General features: G+C 42.0%; 1 long non-coding RNA gene across 1 annotated transcript; it reads right to left on the bottom strand.

Moving 5' to 3' along the window:
* Positions 1-925: 925 nt before the first annotated feature.
* Positions 926-4,805, bottom strand: LOC113273903. Its single transcript, XR_003322662.1, has 8 exons — positions 4,672-4,805; positions 4,475-4,548; positions 3,253-3,330; positions 2,486-2,644; positions 1,985-2,108; positions 1,552-1,868; positions 1,254-1,365; positions 926-1,133 (listed from the first exon to the last, which is right to left on the bottom strand). It is a non-coding gene; the product is annotated as an uncharacterized LOC113273903 (long non-coding RNA).
* Between the last annotated feature and the right edge of the window lie 10,638 nt (positions 4,806-15,443).

Consider the following 15,443-nt stretch of genomic DNA (forward strand, 5'->3'; position numbering starts at 1 on the left):
TAAGCTAAAAACCACCATCAACATTAAGTCCCCTGCTTAGCTCGGAACAGTGGCATTGTTGCGGGGTAAGCATGAGATGGTGACAGGCGAGGATAAAATCAAAACGGCAAGTCATGAAGAGATTGTCAGGAAGATTTGGCTAACCGTTGTCGGAAGGTATGAAGAAGTTGTTATCCTTGCATTGCCGGCTTTGCATAAATTCGGCTTGGCCTTGGGGTGTTGGCATCAACGTTGCCACTTTGGCTACTGATCGATAGAAGTGGCAGTGCGAGCTAGCCGTCTATGGAAAGGTGGCTGGCGCTGCTTTCACTACACCAAATTTTGGGATTAGAAACAGAATAAAACCGTTACGAATCGGGGTTGTAACGGCCTTCGCCTGTTTCAAAAGGGCGTATTACAATTTTTTCGCAACGACAACGGGGTCGTTACGAATTTTGTGTCACAACGGCGTTTGTAACAGAGATGAGCCGTTACGAAATGCCAGGTGGTAACAGCTGAGAGCCGTTACGACTTTTTTGTAACAACCCAGTCGAAACATGTAGAAGACGTGGCAGTTTAGTAACAGACCAGACCTTGACGACTCAGAAACTTGAAACAGGTTTTAGACGTTACGAACTTTTTTGTAACACCAAAAAATTACTGCCAGGCAACATTGACCTGGTCAAAATAGGTCAATATTGACCAATTTTGACCAGGTCAAGGCTAACTGGCAGTTCATTTTCCACCGGAAATAAGCCCAAATTCTAAATGCAATACCCTGCATACACCTTTCAATACATCATCATCCACACTCAACAATCTATTCATATCACATTCATATAAAAAAATAATTGAAATTTTTGTAAGTACCAAATTTTACTGAAATTTCTCTAAGTACCAATTTTTTTTTTGTTAAGTATCAGATTTCTAAGGGAATACATGGAAGGTTCCAAATTTCTAATGGAAAACAGAAACTAACTGCCTACAAAACTTGAATAACTGCAACTTACAAATCTTGAAGCTGCTTTGTTCTCCACCCTTTCTGATCAAATAGAGCATCATTCGATTAACCACAACTAAGCTATATATCCTTTGCAGGCTTGGTTTGTTGAAAGCTTGGGCATCAAAAAACTCGATGTAGGCAGTAGGCAATCCTGCATAATACAACAAGTTGCATTATTATGACAAGTAAACTGGAAGAAATAATGTTCAAAATACGCAGCAAGTAAATGCAAACAAGCATAGGTGTAACAGCAGATAGAAAATTTACTAACCACTGGAAAAGGTTGGAAACAAGATTCTCATTCTAGCCCATCCACTTTGAGACCAGATATTAGAAGCTTCTCATAAAAATTATCGTCAGCTGAGCCAGGCAACTCGCAAAGTCTGCAATTACAAAGTCAATTACAAATAAAATGCAGACAATGAGTGCTAAAACTACAGGACAATGAGTCAATAACATAAATATAGTAAATAATTGCACAGGACAATTCCAACATCTCTGAAGGTCGCTGCATACTTGTTAGCTCTCACAGTGTTTGCATCTGGCTTAAGAATATCATCGATACATACCTTGGCAAGATGTATAGGTATAGGATCTCCATGAAACTGATTAGATAAATAACCAGTACATAGCTCACCAGTTGCAACTACTTCACCCTCGTAGTCCAGTAACGAACAAAGAGGAAAACCACGTACTCTTGATGAAGCTGGTGATTGAGTACTCCCAACAGGTGAACTTGACGCAGCTGGTGATATAATATTCCCAACAGGTGAACTTGTCGCAGCATGTGAACCTATTTGAGGTGAAGCGGAAACACCGCATGGAGTATGCGAGGCTACATCTCTTGAGGTGTTGGGCACGTTCGAGCCAACTGATAAATGCAATCCTGCAAAATGTAACACCAATTTATTTTGTATCTTAGATTTTTAGATATATAATGATAATGATGCAATAAGAGAGACAGACAGTGCGAGAGGAACAGCATAAGAGAGAAAGACTTACGAGAACCATCCAATCCCACAGCCAAAACACGGAAGCGGTTTATCATAAAATCCTAGAGGGTGGTCATCTGAATCTTTGATCAAGGTATATCTACCTTTTTCACGATCACTAAAATCGCCAGCATCTGCTGCATCCAATATGATAGACATTGCTCAAAAATCTAATATACACTTTTCTGAAAGTATCAATGCCTATAGAGTGATAGCACTATAAGATTAGTTGTCATGCAAACAAGTATAAAAACATTAAGGTAAGACTTGGTTGTTGCTCCAAGTCCAGATCAGTTTTCTATTCTAAAGCTGGCACTGTTTTGAACTGTCCACACTTCTAACAGACACGGCGCATGGAACATAGACAACCTCAATTAAAAACACGTATTGAAATGATCTATGCTCATCCAAAAGTTTGTTTTCAAGAAAGCAGCGTGGTCAGAACTAAGGGATTCGCACTGCCCAAACTCGGATGAAGGGGATGAAAACAAACACAGATACATCAACATACCTTTTGACACTGTATATCTAGTAGATGGTCTCAGAAGCTCCAAAACTTCTGAGGATATAGAACAACAAGATAGTATGTAAACATCTATCAAGTGAAGCTAATGATGTCCATCAAAGAAAATCAACGCACGCAAATGCAGCCATGTATATGGAGTAAGACCTGCACAATGCAGTTTGATTATAACTCACTTCACTTTCAATCTCTAACGCTCTTGTAAACAGCACGAGGGTCTAGGTTTCGGGGTGTATAAAACAATCACCCTTGATTCAGATTAAACACCCAATAGCTCTTTAGAAAGATAGCAAACTCCTCTATAATTTTCGTTAAGACAACATGTACTAAGTCAAGCTCTAGCATACCTATAAAAGACCATAAAGATGCCTACTCACTGGAGTTACGAGTAAATTCCAGATTTCATGATAGACTCTAAAATCAAACAAAAATCTCTATAGATTGGTAATTCAATGTGCTGTAAACCCTACATAATAAACTAAGGCCAAAACAAGTTGTAAGTTGTCATACTCCTTGAAAACAAAACTTCCAAAGTGCAGGACATTTGATACACAAGCTGGCACACTTCAAATTACATAATCTTAACTGCGAAATCGAATATCGTGCTGGAATTCTTGTTCAAAAGATAACTGATACTTGACAGTAACAGTCCTAAGCTAGATTAAGAGACATATATGACAAAATCTCTGAAAAGCATAAACGTAATTTTGTAAAAGAGACATTAATGGTTGCAAAAGAGTAATATAAATTCCCACCTCAACTCCAGCTACTCAAACCTCAATCTTCGTAGTCCGCCAACTGAAATCCTGGGACACCTAATCATACAAGACAACCTGCACAGTGCAGTTTGATTAAAACTTGCTTCATTTTCTACTTCTAACATTCTTGAAAACAGCACGAGGGTCTAAGTTTCAGGGTGCATAAAACATTCATCGTTGACACAAAATAAATACCCAAAAGTTCCTTAGAAAGATAACAGTCTCCTCTACAATTTTCGTTAAAGCGCCATGAACTAAAACGATCTCTAACCTATCTATAAATGTTCATAAAGATGTCTACTCACCGCAGGTACAAGAAAATTTCCAGATATGATATTAAACACTAAAATCATCATAATTTAATCAACTCAACTCCAATTCAAGCAAGATCAGTCTCTGGAGATTAGTAGTTTCTAATTCAAGTTGTAAGTTGTCAAAATCTTTGAGAAAAAGAACCGCCAAGAGTGCCAGACAGTTGCTATACAAGCTGGTACCTTTCAAAATTGCATAGTTTTAACTGCAATATCAATTGTCGTGTTGGACTTCTTGTTCAAAAGATAGGCTAACACTTATCAGTAGAATCTTAGGCTAGTTTAAGATGTATAATGTCAAGATTTCTGGAAGAAAAAAAAAGAATTGGCTAAGAGTATTGAACAACAGATATTGTAATAGGTATGTCTTACATTAGTAGCTCAGAACAGTACACTTAATAACCCAATTGGTTCATCTTTCAAAGAACTGAATTTCACGAGAAGAACCTTATATCAGTTCATTACTTTAAGTGCCCTAGAATCGTGTCGAAATGTCACCTGACACAGTTCATTATCTGAAGTATTGCTGCGAATTTCAGTTCAATCAATTCTCATATCAATCTAAAAATTACAGTATCATGTGGTATCACAACAAATTTAATTCCAACACTTAGCATAGTTCCATTCGAACCAGCAACAAAAAATTATAAAAAAAAAAAATTCAAAAGAAATCTAAGATTCTTGGTGTTCAACCATTTCTAAGGATTCTCTAATCACATCAATATTTAGAGTTCCATTTCTATCATGATTCAGAGTCAGGCAGAGATGAAATCAAATTCTACAGAAACCCTAAAATCTCAATACTTGATCAAACAACAAAATTGATAACGCTTTAGGGACATAATCGTTGAGCAAGTTATATACTTTTCAACTGTTTGAGAATATGAATAATCAAGGTTGAATCTTACTTCCAATCTTCAATCAGTAAGAACATAAGAAATCTATTTCTCTCACCCTTAAACTCCCTATCGATCGACAAGTTCTGCACACCCAAAAACCTCACTTTCAATCACTTAGGTTCATAGAAATGAAGCCCTAAAAAACAGATCGATTAAAAAATAAAAAAAACCTAAAAATCGAAAAACTTGTAACGATTAACACTTACACAGATCGATGATTGAAAGGTATTGAGAAGATTAAAGAGATTTATGTGATGTTTCTCGGCTAATACGATCGATGATTGAAAGTTATCTAAACCCTAGTTTTATCGCCTGAACATACGCAGAGCAGAAGAGAGAAAAAAGTTGGATGAAAGTCAAACTCGATTTATGTCCACTGCTAGCTTATCCATGGAATTCACGCATGTGAATGGCACACTCGTGGGAGGAAATATCCTCTCGTATAACCAAGCGTGGGTGCAAATATAATGCAAGGCGTGTGAGTCGCACACGCACATACTCATGGTGTGACGACCCAAGTGTGACCAAGCGTGTGAGTCGCACGCCTGTAAAAAAATTCGTAATGGCTTGACTTGTTACGAATTTTCAAAAATTTAGTAACGGCTACCCCCTGTTACGAAACTTTTGTAACGGCCATTTGTAACGTCTTCGTAGCCGTTACGAATTCCTGTTACTAATCCAGGAATTTGGTGTAGTGTTTGGTAGGCTGATTGATGGCGCGAGTTTGGCCGCGTTCTGTTGGCCGGCTATGGAGCAGAAAGGTGGCGCTGGCTATGGAGCGGCGAAGATGGCGCTGACGCGGAGCGGAGAAGATGGCGTTGTTGGCCTGCTATGAAGTGGAGAAGATGGCGTTGGCTGTGGAGCGGATTATTGGCGCTAGCTAGGTCAATGCCGTTGTTGGATAGCTGTGGAGAAGAGAAGATGGCGTTGGTCGTGGAGCGGGAAGATGGCGCTGCTTTGAACGACTAAGAGGCGCTGCTTTGGCTGGTGAAGATGGTGCTGCTTTTAACGGCTAAGATGGTGCTGCTTTAGGCTGGCGGAAACTGGCTTCAGCCCATAGAATGGTGGAAACTGGCTTCAGTCCGTGGAATAGTGGAAACTGGCTTCAACCCATAGAATGGTGGAAACTGGCTTCAGTCCGTGGGATGGTGGAAACTGGCTTCATTCTGTGAAATGCTGGAAATGGCGTTGCAACTTTGGCCACAGACTATTGATGCTGGCACTCGGGGCGTTGGCGCTGGCTTGACCACGGAGTGCTGGAGCCACGGAGCATAGATATTAACAAACGTCTTGTTTGGATATGGAGCATGAGTGTGGTGCGCCCAGTCATCTATTCTCGTTCATGGAGCAAATGGAAATCCTTCTTCTATTCAAACCCTTGAAACTCTGTTCTTATGAAAAGGGGTATCGACCCTCTTATGTTTTCTTTTTGTTGCTCATCTGGCTCTGTGCTTTCATCTGCAGCGTCTGTCTCCTCTTCGTCGTTTGTTAACGGTGGTAGAGCGAGCATTAACGGCAACAAAGCAATCTTCAATATCTATACTCAGCAGCAAGGCGATCCAGGAGAACTCAAGGTAGTTGCTCTCGCATGTAGCCACCCAACAGTACCATCAATCTTCTCCAGAATGTGCACTAAGGTTCTAGCTCCAGAAGAATGAGTATCTAACCTCTCCAATGGATTTTAAAATTTACCAAACTCCATTACGCTCTTGGGATGGATGGATGAAATATATGCTCAACAATGATCATGTCAGGGCTAATCTTGGAGATTGTGGTTGCGTTGTTGGTCAAAATCTTTTGGAACCATTGGGCGCGGAATAAATGAGTTAAGAGGCGCTCCGTCGCCGATGTGCTTCTACCAGGACTTCATTCCGAGAAATATCCTGTGAACCATCTTCTGAATCTTGGATTATTGTATGGAACGGGATGTTGTGAGCAGTCCCTAGTTATACTTCTGTTAGATCCGATGGCGTGGCTGGATATGTGAATGTATCTCTGTGGCGTGCTTTTGGGGTTTTTGATGCACGTGTACGGCTTCATGTTGAGAAATTCTTGCAGCTCGTAAAACTTCGACGGTGACGATGTTGAAATCGGAAATAACCTGGTTAAGGGCAGTGAAGGCATCCCATTCTGGTATTCTCCATGTGTAATTATCCTGAGCCTATTTTCTCGTGGAAGATGTGATTCTGCTGCATTCACTGGTAAGGTGGTGACTGCGTTTAAGCTTCTAAACATGAAGGAGGCTTCAGTCCCCAAGTGTAGCCTACTTTAATTGCGTCTCCTTGAATCCACGCCTATGGGATTTGATAACTTATCATACTCCCCTGGATGTGATGCTGGGATGCTTGGAATATCACATGGACGAAACATTCTGGATAACGAAGAGGTAGAAGTGAGAGAGTTATGTCGTTAATTGTGGCTCCCTATGTATCTTCAAGAAAAATGTTTCAGCCGCGTCCCTGAAGCTATCTCATGAATGCTTGATTGTTGTCGGGGATGAACCGTGATGAGCAGTCTCCAGTCGCACTTCTCTTTGGTTACTGAAGTTGCTTTCTATGAGTAGGCTTGGGATCCGTCGCGGCCTCATAAAGTGTTGCAGGCGCCTTCTAGACATAGAGGTGATGATATTATTACGCTACACCTTTGAAGGGTGGATGACCTTGTCGTAGCCATGACTTTTTGGTTGACCGTACGTGTCTTCTGAGCTTTGACAGTGAACGGATCTCGTGTAGAGCCTCAGCCCCCAAGTGTGGTTTACATGTTTCCATCTTGTATGGTCGGTGAGTTGACCATGACAAAGACACCATCTTGCATCCGTACTGGCGACTCTATTACTTCTTCCACGTGAAACCAAAATATGGAGAAGTATGGATTACCTTTGTAGTGGTTGTTGATATGGTAAATCTTTGGCTAGTATCGACAAATGAGCAGCAACAGTTCTTGGCAGCAGATGTGATCAGAAGAGACCACATCGTGGTGGGAACCAAAATAGGTTGGATGGAATTTCATGGGCATCCATGGAAGCAAAGGAATTGGATGGATGCGTAAGCGAGTAAACTATCCATGACCACGAGGTTTGCCGAGAAAAATATGGCCAAAACTACGAACCTTGGCTGGATGTGATCAGGATCCTTGACAAGGAGGGGTGTGGCGGATACAACACGATTCTTGGAAGAAAAGAGGCGTTGAAGCGGCTTCGGCTCTTGGAGAGGACGTTGAAGCTTATGGAGCAAAACGCTGAAGCTTCGTCTTCGGATCCTGGAGCAGCTTATGGAGAGAACGCTGAAGCGGAGCGGCTGCTGGAACGATCATTAAAGCGGAGCGACTTCCGGAGAGAATGTTGAAGCGGCTCCTGAAGGGAAATATCGAAGCGGCTGCTGGAGAACACTCCAGTGAGGGCGCGATTAACCCTTGACCTCAAAAAATGACTTGATACGATATGTCATATGGGAAGACGGCACAAATAGTGCTGGTCGACAAGTCATGTTTTTCTCCTCATGGGAAAGAATACGCTTCTTCTGTTTGATTTTCCCTTGCAACTCTCAGAGCCTTGACAGTTACAATGTTGAAGCCGGAGGCCGCGTCAACTAGCGTGCTGTCAAACTCGACATCCTTCAAGTGAACAGTGGTTGGAAGTCCCCAGTTCCATCTATCAATCGTGCTTTCCAGGAGATGTTGGGGTTTGGGAACGGCTTCCCTGGCTGGAAACAGCTGCTTTCCTGATGTAGTGCGGTTGAGGGTGCCAATATGTCTTGAAACTGCACCTTGGAGAAAATACAGAATCTCACATAAATGTTTCATCATAGACTACACGATTTTGTGGGCGAAGTCCCAGAAATCATGCAAACGGGAAGAGGGTCTCTGTGAACTCAAGAGGGTTGCTGATTTTCTTTGCCTCGATTTTGGAGAAGTCATTCCTGATCTTCGCGTGTGATGAAATTGGATTGCTGATTCCTTTTTACTGGGCGTTCAAGAGCAACGCGAGCCTCTTCATCTATAAACGTGCATCCTGCTGAAGTGTCTGCGCCGTATGTTAAAAGTATTCCTTGTCAGCTCCATCTGGGGCTGACGTGACTCTTGTGGTAGCCACTCCTTTAGTGTCTTGAGGAAAATAGGTATCTCTTTCTGAGTTGTAGCCATGTCTGTCCGAGCCTTACGAGAACCTTTTGTCTTTCCATCAAATCAACAGTGGTAAGAAGAGATCGGTTTCTTCTGGTTCTTCCAGTCTCTCGTCCTGATGGTGGAGTAGCAGCGACTCTGGTGACGGTTGAAGCTGTCACACTTGAAGAAACGTTGAGGGTGGCGGCAGCGGCTCTGGCTCTGGTGATCGGAGGTGTAACACCTGAAGGAACATTTTTTGCCCCGCTGGTGTTGGCAGGTGGCGTATTAATGCCACTGGAAGGAGCCTTAGTGCCGGGGATGATTTCAGCGCTAGTGTTCTCAGGGTTTGTTGCTGATCCGGACTTGAGTTCTACTATCTTGAGATTGGGGTTGAAAAAAAGAAATTGGAAATTGATATTGTAACCGAGAGATTAATCTCCCACTGTGGTCTCCAATTGTTTGCGGGTGAAAACTGTTTCTGCCGGTTTTGGTAAATTCGTGTGTGTGGATGAGAAACGAGTCTAGACCCTAAACAAAGTATTGCACGGTAATACTTTTGATTCGAGAGATCAATCTGTACAATCCTGGCCTAAACCAAGAAATGGTCGTTCCAGGCTTGTGTTGGTCACAAAGTGAAAGAGACAGGTTGGTCTTAGGGAGGGAAGCGAAGAAAGTGTTGAGACCAGAATAGTTGATTCTAAAGGTGTGGTTGTTTACGACTTGTATCAGAAAGTAGAACTGGCTAGTAGGATGGAAAGCTAGCAGGTGATTTCTGGATACTGTGTTGTTCTCTGACCAAAACTTGTTGTCTGGTGGAAATAGGTGAGACCTATTTATACAAGTCGCAACAAAACGTACCCTGGTCTCGTAGGAAGTGGAAACGATTGAGTGGTGGAAGAGTAACGCGTAACGTTGGGATTTATGTTTCCATAATGATGGAGGTGGATCCTCTCACGCCATTACTCTTTGACATTACTAACCGCCCCGCTTTATGACACTTTCTTGTAACGAGCGTATTGCACGCCGCACGCTGTAAACCACCAGACCAATACCCTGATGAGTATCCCCCAGTTTGTGATATGTTTTGATGTCTCGAGTGTTTCGTGGAAAACATGTAGCACTTTTCTACGCGTGGCAAGTTAAAATTGAGAGGCTTTCCGCAGGTAAATAGCATGTGATGCTATTAGGCTCGTCTTGGCTGGTCGCCTAAAACTTGCCACAAGCATGCCGGCTTGGTGGCGAACTTTGATGGCTGAGATCGCATCTTATAAAGAAGGGTAGCCGTTGATTGTAGCTACCTTGTATTGGCGCCTGATAATGGCACAATGGCACCTTTAGGGCATGCCAACGGCATTGCAGCATGGCTCGTGCATGCCAGTGGCACGGTCACTGGATTTAGGCGGCTGGTCGCCTGAAAGTTGCCACAAGTCTGTCAGTTTGGTGACGAACCTGGATGGATGAGATTGCATCTCATGAGGAAGGGAAGTCGTTGATTGTGGCTACCTTTTATTGGTGCTTGGCGATGACGCAGTGGCGTTTTGGTGTATGCCAGTAGTAAGGTGGTAGGGCTGGCATGGCTCGTGCATGCCAGTGGCACGATGGTGTAAGTGGCGCCTGGCGTAGCCATGGCCACTAGATTTAGGTGGATGGTCGCCTGAAACTTGCCACAAGTCCGTCAGTTCGTTGACGAACTTGGATAGCTGAGATTTGTAATTCAGGAGATAGGGTGGCCATTGATTATGGCCATATCTCGTTGTATCGCAAAGTGGCGCCATTGGCATAGTGGCGCCTGGCGTAGCCATAACATAGCGGCATGCCAGTGGCGTAGCCGTGGCGTTGTGGCGTGGCCACGCCTGTTGCGTTGTAGCATGTCCAAAACTAGGATTTGGCTCTGTGACCAAAGTTAGGGCTTGGCGGCATGGCCAAGGCTAGGGTTTGGCGTTGTGGCCAAAGTTAGGGCTTGGCGGCATGGCCAAGGCTAGGGTTTGGCGTTGTGGCCAAAGTTAGGGCTTGACGACGTGGCCTAGGCTAGGATTTGGCATCGTGGCCAAAGTTAGGGTTTGGCGGCATGGCCAAGGCTAAAGTTTGGCGTGGTGGCCAAAGTTATGGATTGGCGGCGTAGCCAAGGCTAAGATTTGGCGTCGTGGCCAAAGTTAGGGCTTGGCGGCATGGCCAAGGCTAAAGTGGCTCGTGGCATGTTATTGCAGCAGAGTGGCGTGTTGGCATGCCGACTAATATGTTGTTTTGGCAGGGTGCGTTTGGCCCGTCGATTAACATGGAAGCGCGGCAGGGTGCGTTTGGACTTTAATGTATGGAGGCAAGTTTAGAACGACTTGATTGGTCAAGAAAAGGGGTCGGCCAAACATAAGGCGCGACCACACCTCTAGTGCTTGTGGTGCATTTAAAGTGACCTGATTGGTCGGCTGGAAGGAGAGGGGCCGACCAAGCATGGGTGTGGCCACACTTGGTGTGAGTGTGGCGGCTTTAGAGCAACCTGATTGGTTGATGAAAAATGGGGCCGGCTAGTATGGGCCCAACCACGACTTGTAGGAGCGTGGCAGATTTAAGGCGACCTGATTGGTCGACAAAGGAGTAGGGCCGGTTTAGGTAAAATGGGGGCGTGTCCAAGTGGCATGACCATGATTTTGCTCCTTCTCCGCGGCTCCGTTACTCTTTGTATCTGATTTTGGGCAGGACTCTACACCTATTAATCCGCGACGGATCAATTGCTTAGTTGCTTAAGCGTAATTTCGACCAATGGGGTCTAATATACTGCGCAGGGTGCAAGACCCTAATTTCTGAAAATTAGTGAGGTTCATGAGTTTGTTGTGAGTTATCATAATTATTGATTGGATTTTGTGTGTTGTCACAAAATTCCTTTTTTACAGGGTGCAGTGTGCTTTCTGTCTGAGCATTTCGTGCAATGGCCTTAACTTTGGTACTTGGAGATCCGTGCTACTCTGCTGCGAGTGAACATAAATCCGTCATGCCATACCGATATTAAGGGTTCTGACGGGGAACATAGCACAGGAAAAGTACTCAGTGAGTCTTATGTAGGCGAAGTGCCGAAATTTATAGAGTGTTTGGGATGGTTGCTAATCCGCCAGTCTGGGTAAATTTCATGTAGATATATTGAACGACTCAATAAGTATGCCAGTGGAGAGGTTAGCACTCATGGCTCCGTTTCCTTGCAGAGTGACGTCACATCAGATGCAAGATTTTACAATTTTAATCCTAAGCTAGAAACCACCATCAACATAAACATAAAAAATTAAAGTTGTAGACCGATTCAAGCTGATCTATAATCCTGGTTAATTAATAAACTAATATTATATCAAGATACTTTTTTTTAATGTGATATTACATCAAGATACATAAAAACTAATTGAATTTTACCTTGTCTGGACAAAATATTGAAATAAATTTTTCTTAGAGATTTAGGAAGATGAGCTCAATTGATTTCGGGCAGAGCTTTTTATTGGAGATTTTTCTGATTATGCAAAGGTTTTTATTTGATTTAGGGTTGTTGAAGAGCAATCGTGGTTGTTTTTCTTTTCTTGTGAAATTGATATTTAGGAAAACCTAAAAGGAATTAATATTATGTGAATCAAATAGGGTTTAGTAGAAAAGTTAGGCGGTAAACAAAGGGAATTGGGGTTGAAAATACCAAAAATTAGTGGTGTGAATAAACAGGATGATCGTATTGGCTGAAATATACTCTGGTGGGGCCAGAAGCTCTAAAAAGAGAGCTTTGTTCAGCTTTTAACCACAACATAGAAAATTCACCTGAAATCATATTATTAATTATGAAAAACTTATTCATGGAGTTAGACATTACGTAACTAATCTTATCGCACTGCCAAATTCCAACCCAAATGATGATAACAAAAAAAAATGGCTAAAGATCAATTGGTAGCAAACTTTACTGGAACTACCGATGATACCATGATTATCCCATAAATAGCAAAAATGTTTGAAAAATTAAAGCATAATTAAGGCGTCGACAAAAATGTTTCAAGTAATTGTTTTGGATATTAAAAAACGGAAAATGGGTCATTTGTCCAAATATTTTTAAATCACGGTTCAAATGGACGAGTAAAAAATAGTTTGGGTGAAATGGCCAAAAAAAAATAGTAAGGATGAAACTGGTTTCATCCTGACTTAAATTTAAAAAATAGCAAGGATGAAACTGGATACATCCTGTGTGAATTAAAAATAAGAAAAAATATTTGAAAATGGGCACGATGAAACTGGTTACATCCTGCCTATTTTTACATTTTTGTCCATTTAAACAGTATCAAAATCTAACTGTCCATTTCACCCAGGAATTGTTGATTTTGGTCTTTTTAACCAATTTTGTGATTAAAAAACTGCTTGTTATCGTTGGTGATTGATGTATTTTGTCGTACGTGCAAAACTTTTGTCAAGTTTGCAGTTTTTTTTTGTGTGTGCATAAGGACGACAAAGGTGGCTCATGAATTAGCATCCAATGCCAGTTAATGCTCATTATCATGCACTAGTTATATTTACGGACATCAAGAACAGAATTAAAAGGGTTAAAATAAATATTACCTGGGTTCAATGCATAGAATTAACCAATATCATTTACCTTATAAAATTTGTTAGTGGACTAGTGTAACACTCCGAATTTCTAGCATGGCGCATGCGCAAAGATGCGCCATGGCATGAGATGAAGCTTCATCTCAAGCTCCATTGCGTGTTAAGAGAACATTGACACATTGCGAGTATGGCGCCAAGTAAGGCGCATTGCGAAGGTATATTGTCCAAGGGACAATATCACACCAACAGGGTACAAGTTGTAAGTTGTATTGGACAATAGCCAATCTCGCACGAAAGGTGTTTTAGGCCAGTTGGGTGGCTGGCCTAGAAAAAAGTAGCGCCACAATGGCACATTACGCAGATCATTGGCCTATGGCCAATATTGCAACATTCCAGAGAGGGCTGGTCTTGGCAATGTACAACCATCACTGCTGAACATTGTAGTGGGCTATGGGCCAAATACGGAAACACATCCATCACGGCCCTTCACTAGACCCAGCTCAGGAAATGTTCAACCATCATGGCCGAACGTTGGAACTAATCTGTGAGCTAAAACTGAATGTACAACTATCACGTCCGTACATTGTATTTGGTCAGGGTAGTAATGTGCAGCCATCACGGGCTTGGGACTTGGTGAAGTCATTGTGTTCCCCTAATCTAAGTTGTAAAAATGTCAAGTTAACATATATAAAGAGGGGTAGTTGGTTGAAGGTGCATATGCAGACCATGCACCAAGTAAGCTTCATAGATTATCCGAAAGAGTATAAATGATTTATAGTTGTGTATCCTTGACAATGGAGCATATTAAGCATGGGCATCACTATGCCATGCCGCATACCAAATATGCATCACTTGAATGCGTTTTGATACAGACTAGACCATAATCATCATTGCTTGGCCACGACCTTGCAAACGAGTTGTCTTAAGCTTCCGTCCCTTCGAGGATGAACTACGATCTGTGCTTGATCCCTTTAGAGTAGGGAAGGGTACGTAGGAAGTTGCAACGAGTTGGAGCATTGCCGATCCAACACTTTGTCGCTCATATCATCTAATTGTGAGATGATTGTGACATATCGGCCTCTCATATCATCTGGCTCGGTAGATCGTTGCAAGAGTTGATTATGGCCAAACTTGATGAGGTAGGTTGCATTCCATTCTTTGGATGCTCATACTTCCTATCAAGGCGTTCGACCTAGGCATGTACCAATGGCGCATTGGGCATAGCCTCAAAAGTAAGATATATTGATATGCAAGTTAGGGGAGCTTGCATAAGCCTAAGGAACGTATGGCATGAGCATGATTGATGCACCCTTGGCACGATCAAGACAAGTGCATGCTATCAGTAATGTTTAAGCTAAGTGAAGAGGGGATATTAGGCCTTCAATGGTCTATGCGTAATTTCAGGACATGCCTTATGCCTAAACAAGACTCGGAATCCAGTGACGCATGTAATAATGCGACGGCCATAGCCTTCAAGGCTTTAAACCTTCCGTAGAATAAGGGTAAGTTGGAAAAGTGTGGAAGCTAAATAAGATGTATCATGCTTGCAACTTGCAAGGTCAAATGAACGTGCATTTTCCTAGCTTTAAGACCCGGTAAGTAGTATCATCATGGCACACCAGGGAAGTTATGGCCCGCGCGCCTAGACACGCTAGGCGTAATTTTCCTATCTGTCGCAACTATTTTGGCCCCTTTACAGATCTGTTGGTGTCTAACATGGACATGAACTATATAGTACGACTTGGAATCTGATTAGTAATGTATATCTTTCTTAATTGTTACTTCTAAAAGATATATTTGGCCAATTAATTATGTGTGATTCAACATGTTGTAATTGAGTAAAAAGCTTGGACACTAATTGTATCAACATTGAGATCGTGGAGATTAGAGTTCCATATTTTCGTTAAAATGATTTTATTTGTTATTCCACAAATTTCTACGATTGATCCAAGTACAAAATCTAATGAACCCAAACTTCATACTACCTTTGTTTCTGTAAAAGTAACTTTAGCCTAAAAGCGAATGTATTGTTGTACCATTGGTTTGAATGCTATAATCCTAGCTCATTTTTAAGAGATGCTATATGATGTCGTTTTCGTCTGAAATTGGCTTTCGCATGAAGATACTTTGTATTTCTATCCGCATGATATAAAATATCATCTCTGGATTTTCAGCACAAATAAAGATCATCCATATCATACCGGTGAGCTGATTCAAGCTGAAGATTATCATATGACTCAAATACTTCAGCATTATTGAAATTTTGGAGTATTAATTACTTCTCGTGTTTAACCGATGTAATTTGCTTTCGAATATC

This window comes from Papaver somniferum, chromosome 4 (genome assembly GCF_003573695.1).
Source record: "Papaver somniferum cultivar HN1 chromosome 4, ASM357369v1, whole genome shotgun sequence".
NCBI classification, from domain to species: Eukaryota; Viridiplantae; Streptophyta; class Magnoliopsida; order Ranunculales; family Papaveraceae; genus Papaver; species Papaver somniferum.